This window comes from Stegodyphus dumicola, chromosome 7 (genome assembly GCF_044657685.1).
Source record: "Stegodyphus dumicola isolate Sdum_Otavi_A_Nest chromosome 7, ASM4465768v1".
NCBI classification, from domain to species: Eukaryota; Metazoa; Arthropoda; class Arachnida; order Araneae; family Eresidae; genus Stegodyphus; species Stegodyphus dumicola.
The window spans coordinates 159,888,295-159,901,601 of record NC_140774.1 but is presented as its reverse complement, the minus strand read 5'-3'; positions in this window follow the sequence as shown (position 1 = coordinate 159,901,601).

Sequence of the window (13,307 nt, the reverse complement as noted above, 5' to 3'; positions counted from 1 at the left end):
TTTTCTTAATATGTTACTGCTATACGAAAATTTTCGGTGCAGAAGTACATAAATCCGGAATTATACCTGTAACCGCGAAATGAAAATTTACAAAGCTCTTTAGAATTTTATAGTTAGAGTATAAACACATTTCACATTCGTTGATGTAATACTTTACGATGTTTTTCAAGACAACGCAAATAAAAAATCTCTTTCATAAATATTTATCAAAATTAAAAAAAAAGAGAAATTTAAAAGTGTGACTGTATATTTTACTCTGTCACTGAATAATAAAATATACATTTTAAGGCTCCTTGAAAATTTAATAAACCGTTTTATCAGAATCTTAAACAGCTATCTCATTTGAACGGTATTTTGTAAAAATAGGATATGTCCAAAACGTGATGTGTAACTAATATCACTTCACTCTTTTAAGTTAAAACGTTTTTTTTTTTTTTTACTCAATAAATTAGGTGTTTTTTTCTGTAAATGGAATAAAGTTCTTAACACATTTCCAATAAGTAATGTTAGCTGTCTTTGCATTCTATCATTTTTGCCAAAGCTAATAACTCTATTCATCAAGTAGTAAATCAGGGCTGAATTGAAAGTTCTAAGAAATCAGGAAAATGTTTTCAAAACTTCTGAAATGTCTAGATTTTTATGCAGTCTCGCAGTATCTGTATTTTTATCCCAGTGAAATTTACTCTGTTTATTATAAATAAAAAATGCCAAGACCTTTGACCACCTTTCTAGAAAAGTGGAACAGTGTATTTAATAGTTTTGATTGTTAACTTGCCTCAAGGAAACATTTAAATTAATTCCAGGAAATCGAGAAAAGTGTAGTATAGCAAATTATGTGTAAAATTTAATAGGCCGTATTAGAAAGTCGTGTGTTGTCCACGTAAGATTTCTTTATGATGTATTTTCATGCAACATATAACTTCTGATTTATGCAGAGAGGTCGTGGCACGTTTTTATATCGCCGGCATATGTTTAAATACTAAACAATCTAAAATTTATTCACCGAACCAAATTCTGAAGGCTTGGACTTACGCTAATTTTATGGGTTATTTTGTCATCGGCTGTTTGGTCCTAGACTTTTTTATCGGGAGATATTTAGTTTGGCCTTTATATTTTGGGCTAATTTGCCATTTCTAAAAGTGGTTAGTTAGGATTTCTTCGAAGGGCATCCGCGAAACTTGTTCCAGATTCATTTTAATAAATTTCTATTTGACTTCGGAGTTCAAATGTATTTTTTTCCGTAAACGGTCAACAGTTGGTTACTGACCAAATGATTCCCTTCTCGATCACAGGAAAATATTACAGAGCCCGTTCATAGAGATATATTTACAATTCATTTGCCATTATGTAACAAATTATCTAAACGGTGGCCGCAGTAGTTACAACTATGTCTGTAGAAACCGTCTAGAGAAATAAAAATGTTGGCCAGGGAAGTAATTAGAGCAAAAATCCAACATTTGATATAATTTCCAAAAGAAAATCTACAGACGAGGTGGAGAGGTCAAAGAGAGCATGAAAGGCTCCAAACGAGGTTCAAGGATTCAGAGAGAAGAGCAAGTACTTAGCAGACGTCAAAACCACTCAAATCAAGGCCAAGGAAGCTTCAAGTACAAGGCCAACGAAAGGCGAAAAGGCCACAAAGCACCAGTGCCATGAAGAACCCGTAGGTATAGGAACAGTTGGACAGTTGCACAAAGTTCTGCTATGAAATGAACTCTTGAAATTAAAGGAGTACGAAGCAAATTTAAAACATCACGCATCTATGAAAGGAAGAAGAATTTTAGCCGAGATGGTGGGATGTAGTTGTCGCAAAAAACTTTCATTCTATTTAGTGCCAGCACCTTTGTATTATACTTATGGAATTTGTTATTATTCGTGATTTCATAATTGGTTTACTTGCTGATGACATTCTACGTTGGTGTATCAGGTTCAATGTTCCTTCTACCCTTCTTCGGGAACATACAAGGACCTGACTCGGAACAGAGAGCTTACTAAAGCTATGTTCACTAATTGTGGTAAGTAGACAGGATACAGACGAAGGGTATACAAAACCCTTTATTTTTCTCTATATACAATAACTTCCGTACTTCGGAATACACTGACCCTCCACTCGGGGTCTAACGTAAAAAAGTATAAAAATAAAACTAAACTCTAATTTAACTTTAGAATAATACACGTGGAAGATTGGCCTTATAATAACAGGAAGCGTATGTAGCACAGAGACTGTGAACACTACAATACGTTTAATTTATCAAGAGGATTAAAACCTCTGGCCTGGAAGGCAAATAGCAACTGCGTAACTTCTAAGGTAAGCGGCCTGCTTCGAACTCACTGCTTCCTCCCTTCGCTTGGCAAAAAGGCCACACTTAAATACTTGGCGTTCGCCAGACAAACTTTGCATAAAATCCTTAACGCGTATAATTCTGGCCGGAAGTAGAAAATAAGAAGCGATAGTAAAGATTTAAAATAAAATAAACGTTAGTAAAACTTAAGATCCTTACATACTTCCCGCCAGAGTTAATTAGTTTGAAACTGAGGTCTAAAACGACCTTGTTGAAAACTTTTAGCTCTAGAATCTAACGCGAGGCCAACCTTTTACAAACACAACTTCGCTAGAAACTAGAAAATTTAAAAGAAAGAAATTTGTTACAATAGCAGCTCCCAGGATATACAACGATCTTTTTTTCATCTGTACTGCATCTAAACAGGAGCTTTATTCAATTCTGGTTCCTTCCAGAGATCTGGAAGGGAAACTAGTTTAATGAAATGTTACACAATGACATTGCAAATAACATATAGAATATACTTCTCTTAACATTCTTATTTTATTCATGACTATTTTAATTATCTCTCCCCGTGCTCTCTGACATGTGTTGTAAAAGAACACCAAACACGAATGTGTTTCTGTCTACGTGTGCCACACTTCCTCCTACAATCAAAACACTAACGTGTTAAAATTCAACATAACGAGACCTCTTAACACACCCTACTTTCAACTCTAAACCCTGAGGTACTATTCTAAAAGTGGCTAACTCTAAAGTGTAGCGTCAGAGAGCCTAACTACATCATTCAACCTTTACCACATATTCGCCATGATTTAATCTTTACAGTCACACGAATAACAAATTTTTAACATTACTTTCACTTTTACCATATCACGGTATTTCTTAACATTTAAAATAACAGAACATATCAACATGCCGTTAATTTTACAGATTTGAAAACATACATTAGTAGTACATTGTTAACTTCTATTCTTTTCAAAGCAAGTGCCAATTCTTTCTACATTGAAATAATACTACATTTCAAAAAGTCTTTCAGACTAAAACTTCTCTCTTGCTAGAATGTTTTAAATAAAATTTATACAATAACTTTTTACAATATTTAAGTCTTTACACAACGCTATTATACATCAACTTTAGTTTTACGCACGAGTAATTTAAAAACATAATACGAAAATCGGTCACAACTCATTTCTCGCCCTTTTGGCGATAAAGGTAGACCTCGCATGAGGTAAAACTTCTTGAAATCTGCCACTTGCAGTAAGAATGAAAGATTAACTTAAGTTTGCAAAGTAACATAAAATTTTACTTATCTTTGTAATATTCGGACATCCTTTTCTGGGCCCAGTCTTTAAAGGTAGTGCAGATAGTAGCTTGGTTTATCCTCCTTCTTGTACGGGCTCGCCCTTCAGTGCTTTCCTCTGGAAGCTTCCGTTTTTCACCCGTTCGGCCACCCTTGAACACCTTCCTTTTCTCCTCTGCTTGTGGTCTTGGCCGTTTGAAGGCAGCTGGTCTTGGCGGAACCGGGAAACTCCTGTCGTGATCCTGCTTGGACCTCGTTGTTGGCCGTTCAAATTTTTCTTGTACTTTTTCCTCCGCCGCTGATAACCCTTCCGCAGTTCGGCGACTTTTGCTGCGGAGAGTTCTGTCGGATGAGTCGATCTTCCGTTTTAAAGCCGGGTTATAGTTGCCGTCATTTCTCCTGGTCCTCTTCACATACGTCGTCCTTCTCCCTTCTTCATTCTGGGGGTGTTCGTGAACTCTGTTTTCTGGACGGTGGAACGGCTTCTTTTTCTTGTTACATTCAATCTTTCCGCGGGGCAATTTTCTTTTCACTTGTTTCTGTCTCTCATTGGCTTGCCCTTGTACTTGTCGTTTTCCCACCTCTGGAACTTGTACCTGCGGTGTCTGCCGTGCCGGATCCTGCAAAAGATCTGAAAAGATTTGCATTTTATTACGATCGAAGTAGGGCTTAATTTGATCAATGTTTGCGGAACAGGTTTCACCATTTTTGGCTTTTAACCATACAACAGCGTGAGTTATTTTTTCTATAACATATGGTCCTTCAAATCGTGGAAAAAATTTGGCAGTTTTATCTTCTGGTGCTGAAGAAAGTGAATGCTTAATTTTTAAAACTTCATCCCCTACTTTATAAGTTACTCCCCGTCGTTTCAAATCATAATACAACTTCTGTTTTCTTTGTGCTACTTCCGTATGCTTTTTTGCTTCTTTTATTAGTTTTTCTATATTACCCATTTTAAATTCTGGGGCTCTTTGTTGCACATAAAATAATTTATGTAACGGTGTTATAATCTTTCTGCCTAGAAATAACTCAGCAGGAGTTTTTCCCGTTGTATCATGTTTTGCGGTCCTAAGGGCGAAAGCAAATTCATTGACATAGTTATTTTATGAAAGCTTTTATGAAAATTTTTAACATAACTACGGATAATTTTCACTATATTTCTGTTGACCCGTTCCGCTATATTTGATTGCGGCCGATACGGGACCATTTTTAAATGACGTATGCCCAGTTTTTGGCACATGTCATCAAATATATTACTTACAAATTGAGGATCATTATCCGATATAACTTTTAGGGGCGCCCCGTATTTTAAAATATATTTATTTAAAATAGAATCGGTAACTAATTTCGCGGAGGCTCGTTTTAAGGGAACAATTTCGGTCCATTTACTAAAATGATCAACCATAACAAGGAGATAGCGACTTTTATTTAACTGACTTTTTGGGAAAGGGCCCAATAAATCGATGCCAATTATTTCATTTGGAAATTCGGATTTAATACTATTTAGAAACCCGGCCGGGCGGAAATTAATATAATTAACTGCTTGACATGTTGGGCAGGACTGGACATACGCCCTTGTTAACTTTTGCAGTTCAGGAAAGTAGACTGCCTCGCGTACGCGTTGGATAGTTATTCGAATACCAGCATGAGAAGCTAAAGGGCTGTCATGGAGCTCTTGCAGGATATTTAATCTAAGACTAGCTGGGATAACAGGTCGAAATTCGTTGTTGGAATTCGTAGTTTTTGTATAAAATAATAGACCATCTATTAGTTCGTAATGGGCCGCCCTATTTCTTATCGCCACAATATCTTGGTGGCTAAAATTTTCAGGATCCTTCAAATACTCATAAATACTTCCAAACTCAGGATCCTTACCCAGTTCTGTTATTACAGTTTCTCGGGAATTTATTGTACACGCTGTAAGCATTGCAACTTTTACGGTATTACCCTGTTCATCTAATTTAATTCGTGATAGGGCATCTGCTACGATATTTTCCTTTCCGGGGGTATGCTTGATTACCAGATTATATTCTTGCAGCTTGAGTGCCCATCTTATTAACCTTGGGGATAAATTTTTCCCTGAGTACAATCTAGTTACCGCCGCATGATCAGAGTATACTGTTATCGGCGCCTTTCCAAAATAGACTCGGAACTTTTGCACTGCTAACAGAACTGCAAGTGCCTCTCTCTCGGTCGCAGAATAGTTTCTTTGTGTTTGATTTAAAGTTCGGCTAAAAAATGCCACGGGCTGCTGATTTTGCGAAAGTACCGCTCCTACCGCATAATCCGAAGCATCCGCTGAAATTTCTAAATTTTCATCCTTTTCAGGAAATTTCAACACAGGGGCTTGCGTTAATGCTTGTTTTAATTTTTCGAAAGCACTATTGGCTTCGGCCGTCCACGAGAATCTTGCCTTTTTCTTTTTATTTTTAACAATGGCTCAGCGATAGCCGCAAAATCTTTTATAAAGGACCTATAATATGAACAAAGTCCTAGAAAAGAAGAGAGCTTCTTTGCCGTGTTTGGAGTCGGATACTTTTGTACAGCGATTATTTTTGATTCATCTGTCTCGATCCCTTTTTGCGATATTTTGTAACCTAAATATTTTAATTCAGGGGCTGCAAATTTGCACTTTTCGACATTAACTTTTAGACCGGCCTCATTTAATAAAGAAACACCTGTCTTAAATCCTGTACATGTTGGTCTAGATTATCACTAGTAATAATGATATCGTCTAAATAGATAAATGTGGACTTTCCAAGAACAGGTCTTAACACAATGTCCATGCATCGCTGAAATGTTGCTGGGGCCCCTGAAAGGCCAAACGGCATACGCAAAAATGCATAAGTGCCAGACTTGGTTATAAAAGCAGTCTTAGGCACGTCCTCAGGCCTCACCCCTATTTGAAAATAACCAGTCGTTAAGTCTAAAGTCGTCATAAATTTGGTTGATTTTATGTTCCTTAAAATTTCTTCTATGATCGGTAACGGATATACCGGATATTTCGTTATGGAATAAATAATTTAAATTAAATAAAACATTAATTAATTTAATAAGTAATTAGAAAGAAAATTAGATTAAAAAATAATCCAACATGGCGGGAGTCATTCAAGATGGAGGATGAAAGTCCACGTGTTCCAAAATGGCGGACGTCGACCCGTGATTCAAAATGGCGGACGACGATCACGTGATCCAACATGGCGGCCAGATAAGAGCATGGTGGGAGGAAGAGGGTGAGTCATTCAAGATGGAGGATGAAAGACCACGTGTTCCAAAATGGCGGACGAAAACCACGTGGTTCAAAATGGTGGATGGCAGTCACGTGATCCAATATGGCGGCTGTCTAGGCCACGCCCCTTTTTCTGTGACGTCACTTCCGCCGCACGAATTACTCTGCCTACTACTGGCCTGTACATGTTTTTTACAACGTCCTTGACATTGCTGAACTCAAAGCTTGGATTATATTCAAAGAATCCTTGGGCAGCTCTATTTCACGTCGAGAATTTATTCTTGCACTCGTGGAAGAACTACGAGTTGGTGCACTACGCAACAGATGCCCCCAATTGCTCAAATACAGACACTTAAAGGAAAGAAATGTGCATTTTAAAGTTGCAAGGGACAAAACAAGACTGTTGTCAGCTGTAAGGGATGCCAGAAACCAATTTGTGGTAAATGTGTTGCTGTCACTGTCAAGCGTTCATATTGTATCACCTGCGGTAATGTATAACAAACTTTGGAAAACATTGCGTGTTTGTTCCCAATTTATGTTTTTTTGTAATTTTTTGCATATGTTCTATTTTCCTCTTTTTGCATTTGTATCTTTTGTTTGTTTTTCAAAGATTTTGTTTTTGTTTTTGTAATCTTACATTGAAAGATATGTGCTAATTCGCGCTAATTGCACGAAAAAAAATTCTAAAGTATATAAAATAAAAAAAACCTCTAAAAACTCTTTTACGTGGTCATTTCAGCATCAGTTCAATCATTTGCTGTGTTTCTACTTACATTTCTTATGAGGGTCAAATTGACCCCTAATGGCGGTTTTCGGTTAGTCTGAAATTCGGCTGTTCTAGCGTTAAAAATGCTTCTAGACAAGTTCCCACAGTTTTGTAGTATTACTATACAGTATCGTAGTGCAGGTCTTGGTACTGTTCTTGATTTCATCTGTGAGAGGTACGACAAAACAGCTCTTACTCGGTTGTTTTCGGGGTATTTTCTTTGCGTGAGGTATTTCCGTAGTACTAAAATATCTCCAACTTGCGTCAAATGTAAAAAACCATCAAGCTACTGCATAAGGTCCCCTTAATGGTGCTGCATTGGTGCGTGAAGATCTGCTGAACAGACATAATTTCGTATTGGAAGTTATGAAGGCGAATGAACTCATGCATTTGATCTTATTCTGATAAGAAGGGTTAGTAGGAAGAAGAAGAATAAGACAACATTTTATCAAGAATAGTTCCATAGCTCCACGAAACACTGAAATATAGCGAAAAATCGGTGCGGATCACACATGGAACGGCAGAGAAGAATATGCCTGGAGAGGACCACTATGATCACCATTCGCGAAAAAGGTGTTGGATGAACACGGTATTTTTTTCCATCATTTAATGTAGTTGTGGAGAACAGGATAAAGTAATATCAGATAATAAAACACGAGTGCTTTTGAAAATAATGGCACGAAATGTACGCATATTTGCATTGCCTTTGCTAATGTTATAGTGTAGTCTCAAACTATGTCTCCATTTAAATTTCTTAATTTATATTTCTTTTATTTAAATCATACAAATGGCGGAGAATTAAATTTGAAGCCGAAATCTGTACATTTTCTTAAGCTCTAATAAATAGGTTATTTAAAACCTTCTAAGTATTTAATGCACACATTTATCGAAACTTCGCTTAAATCTTAATAATAGGGTTAAATAAGTTTAACTTAGAAATTAAAATAAATTTAAATTTGAATCCGTTTGAAATTTGAAAATAAGATCCGCTAAGTTTGAAATCCGTTTTCCTAAACATAACATAATTCTATTTAAATTAGCACTTAAAATATTAGCCATTTTTCCTCATATATTTCTAACTTTGTATTTCACATATTTTATACTTATTCTTGACCAAAACGTTTCTTTCTGTAAAATGAGAAGAAAGTTGTGAATTTAATGAGAAATAGTGTAAACCTTATATGCATCTACTTTTTTATGAAAGACAAATTTAAATGAAATGTAATTTTATGTTCTATTGAGCAAGGTACACAAATACGTAAATAACATTCTCGAACAAGTATTAATAAATGCATTTATTCCGAACTCTTTCTAATTTTGAGAAAACAATTCTAATATATTTGAGAAAACTACATTAAAAGTTAAAACTTTCCGTCAATACGTATGTTTTAAAAAGTTTATTTTCTTTAATTTGGTTTTCTTTCTCTTTGAATGTATTAATGAGACGTATTTTATGTACATAAAAATGGGAGTTTAAAAGTCATTTCATTTCTTCAACAAGCTTCCAATGCAGTATCCAGCACAAATGCCAGTGATATACAGAGAAATAAGTACAGGTGCGTGTCCTTCTAGTGCTTTAAAAATGACATTATTTCTTCTGTTCTGAGAAGAAACATAATAATCATTTGCAACATTTCCTTTACGTTTCATTGTCGCTAGGTGAGTTTCTCGTTGTTCCAGATATTTGTCGACAGAAAGATCCGTCTTATTTTGTTCGTCGTTTTCGTTTAAGTTTCGTTCAGTGTATTCATGTTTTTCATTGTTAAGGACATTATCGCCAGAATTTGGCAATATATTGGAAATTACGTGATTGACGTTTTCTTCCATTGTTACTGTGCCATTTCGAAAAGGGTCAATTCCACTATTAGTCGTAAAATGACTAGTGTCACAGGAATCCATTCTAACGTTATCTGTCGATAGATCGGCTAAATTACTAGAAATTTGATTGTGTGTATCTCCACTATTTGTGTTGATGCTCTTCTCACATTTCTCAAGGGAATTCTCGCCTGTGCTATCAGATTCACTCTCAGTGGATGTTTCATTTTGTGCGTCTTGATTATTTGGTACTTCACAGTTTTCAGCATCTATATCAGCGACTTCTTGCGATTCAGTATAGTCAGATCCAAGAAATGAATTACTTTTCAATCCTTCGCCATTGATAACATTTTCATTAAAGTCCGGTAGATCATTGTAGATTTCACGTGTAATGTCTTCTTTAATCGTTGTTAATACGCTTTTTTCAGAACATCCAATCTTGCTGTTTGGAGGAATTTCACTGTTTGCAGAGAAAAGAGTTGTATCACATTCTGTCCATAGATCTATTAAATTAATGTCATCTTGCTGGTTCATTTTAGTAATGCAGATTGGGCTCATGCTTATCTCCTTATACCCCAATGGAATCCTACATTGGATACGAGATTTCTTTTCATCCGAAATTTCTGGATATCGGCCTACAAGTGTTTCTCTTGTTTCTATCAAAAAGCTTTTAATGCTATCATTTGAATCGATATTAATTACTTTTGCACTTTCATCAGTTTTCATTTCGTTCCCGCGGAGTATTTTACGAAAATTGTCTTCATTTTCCTTAACAGCAGAAATTTCTTGTGAGATTTTTCTATCTTGATAATATACATCACATTCCGTAGAAATGTTACTAAGAAGAATATCGTTTTCTCGTCTAATACGTTTCTTAGTTGGCAACATTGATATATCCAGAATATTGTGTGTTGCATCAAAATTCCTATTTTCATTGTGTTTAAAATTATATGTATAAGTTTTATTACTTCTATTTGCATAAATAAATACATAAAACATTGCCATATAAAACAATATAAGCATACAACTTGCCTTCAATCCAAGACAGTTAAAAACGCTGGGAGCCAAAGCATTCGTTGGCACGAAAACCACAATCGCTGTTGGTATCAAGAAAAAATATACGAAAATTATTTTACTTTTCAGTCCATGCATTATGCACAGCAATCGCCGTTTTACGGCTCTCTCTCACCACCTAACACAGTTTCTAATTATCAAATCGCTTTTCTATAAAGCTTTAAATTAGCAAATTAAAACACTTTCTGAAAGCAGTTCACTCCAGAAAGAAAATAAATCTTTATTTTAACAATATTGATCCAACAATATTGATCTCTTTCATTCCAAGAATTCTTTAACAATGCAAAAAGCTAGAGTTGTAAAAATTGGAAACTTCATAAACAAGCCCCTTTGGTTTGTTGCAGCCTTTTATATATAATAATAATTAATTAATATTTTAATGTCCTTTTCTTAATATGTTACTGCTATACGAAAATTTTCGGTGCAGAAGTACATAAATCCGGAATTATACCTGTAACCGCGAAATGAAAATTTACAAAGCGCTTTTAGAATTTTATAGTTAGAGTATAAACACATTTCACATTCGTTGATGTAATACTTTACGATGTTTTTCAAGACAACGCAAATAAAAAATCTCTTTCATAAATATTTATCAAAATTAAAAAAAAAGAGAAATTTAAAAGAGTGACTGTATATTTTACTCTGTCACTGAATAATAAAATATACATTTTAAGGCTCCTTGAAAATTTAATAAACCGTTTTATCAGAATCTTAAACAGCTATCTCATTAGAACGGTATTTTGTAAAAATAGGATATATCCAAAACGTGATGTGTAACTAATATCACTTCACTCTTTTAAGATAAAACGTTTTTTTTTTTTTTTTACTCAATAAATTAGGTGTTTTTTTCTGTAAATGGAATAAAGTTCTTAACACATTTCCAATAAGTAATGTTAGCTGTCTTTGCATTCTATCATTTTTACCAAAGCTAATAACTCTATTCATCAAGTAGTAAATCAGGGCTGAATTGAAAATTCTAAGAAATCAGGAAAATGTTTTCAAAACTTCTGAAATGTCTAGATTTTTATGCAGTCTCGCAGTATCTGTATTTTTATCCGAGTGAAATTTACTCTGTTTAATATAAATAAAAAATGCCAAGACCTTTGACCACCTTTCCAGAAAAGTGGAACAGTGTATTTAATAGTTTTGATTGTTAACTTGCCTCAAGGAAACATTTAAATTAATTCCAGCAAATCGAGGAAAGTGTAGTATAGCAAAGTATGTGTAAAATTTAATAGGCCGTATTAGAAAGTCGTGTGTTGTCCACGTAAGTTTTCTTTATGATGTATTTTCATGCAACATATATCTTCTGATTTATGCAGAGAGGTCGTGGCACGTTTTTATATCGCCGGCATATGTTTAGATACTAAACAATCTAAAATTTATTCACAGAACCAAATTCTGAAGGCTTGGACTTACGCTAAATTTATGGGTTATTTTGTCATCGGCTTTTTGGTCCTAGACTTTTTTATCGGGGATATTTAGTTTGGCCTTTATATTTTGGGCTACTTTGCCATTTCTAAAAGTGGTTAATTAGGATTTATTCGAAGGGCATCCGTGAAACTAGTTCCAGATTCATTTTAAGTAAATTTCTATTTGACTTCGGAGTTCAAATGTATTTTTTTCCGTAAACGGTCAACAGTTGGTTACTGACCAAATGATTCCCTTCTCGATCACAGGAAAATATTACAGAGCCCGTTCATAGAGATATATTTACAATTCATTTGCCATTATGTAACAAATTATCTAAACGGTGGCCGCAGTAGTTACAACTATGTCTAAAGAAACCGTCTAGAGAAATAAAAATGTTGGCCAGGGAAGTAAATAGAGCAAAAATCCAACATTTGATATAATTTCCAAAAGAAAATCTACAGACGAGGTGGAGAGGTCAAAGAGAGCATGAAAGGCTCCAAACGAGGTTCAAGGATTCAGAGAGAAGAACAAGTACTTAGCAGACGTCAAAACCAGTCAAATCAAGGCCAAGAAAGCTTCAAGTACAAGGCCAACGAAAGCAGAAAAGGCCACAAAGCAACAGTGCCATGAAGAACCCGTAGGTATAGGAACAGTTGGACAGTTGCACAAAATTCTGCTTTGAAATGAACTCTTGAAATTAAAGAAGTACGATGCAAATTTAAAACATCACGCATCTATGAAAGGAAGAAGAAATTTAGCCGAGATGGTGGGATGTAGTTGTCGCAAAAAATTTTCATTCTATTTAGTGCCAGCACCTTTGTATTATACTCATGGAATTTGCTATTACTCGTGATTTCATAATTGGTTTACTTGTTGATGACATTCTACTTTGGTGTAGTTGTCCAAACATTGACAATAACGAGTCCAGTATAAGCAATTTAATGTTGCAAATTCAGGATTTTCCGGGTAATCACAAGTTCAGTTTTAATACTCTTAACTCTATTACTGGGTTGTTTATAAGAAAAACACGTCTATATTGTTAGAGTCCGACACATTTCCTTAAATGGTCACATCTTACAAGCTGACAGGAATTCCAAAATCCTTCGTTTTGCCCTTGACTCTGAAATCGCGTATTATAAGCCCATTGATCGACTTTTATGTAAGGCTAGAAAGGGAGTAAATATTTTGAACTTTATGTTCGGCTGCAACTGACGACAAGATTTTTGTAAGGATCCTAAGTTTTACAAACGTTTATTTTATTTTAAATCTTTACTATCACTTCTTATTTTCTACTTCCGGCCAGAATTTAAAGCTTTAACTTATTTATGCAAATTTGTCTTGCTAACGCCAAGTACTTAAGTTGTGGTTTTTTGCCAAGCAAGACAGAGGAAGGAGTTATTAGAAGCAGGCAACTTGCCATAGTAG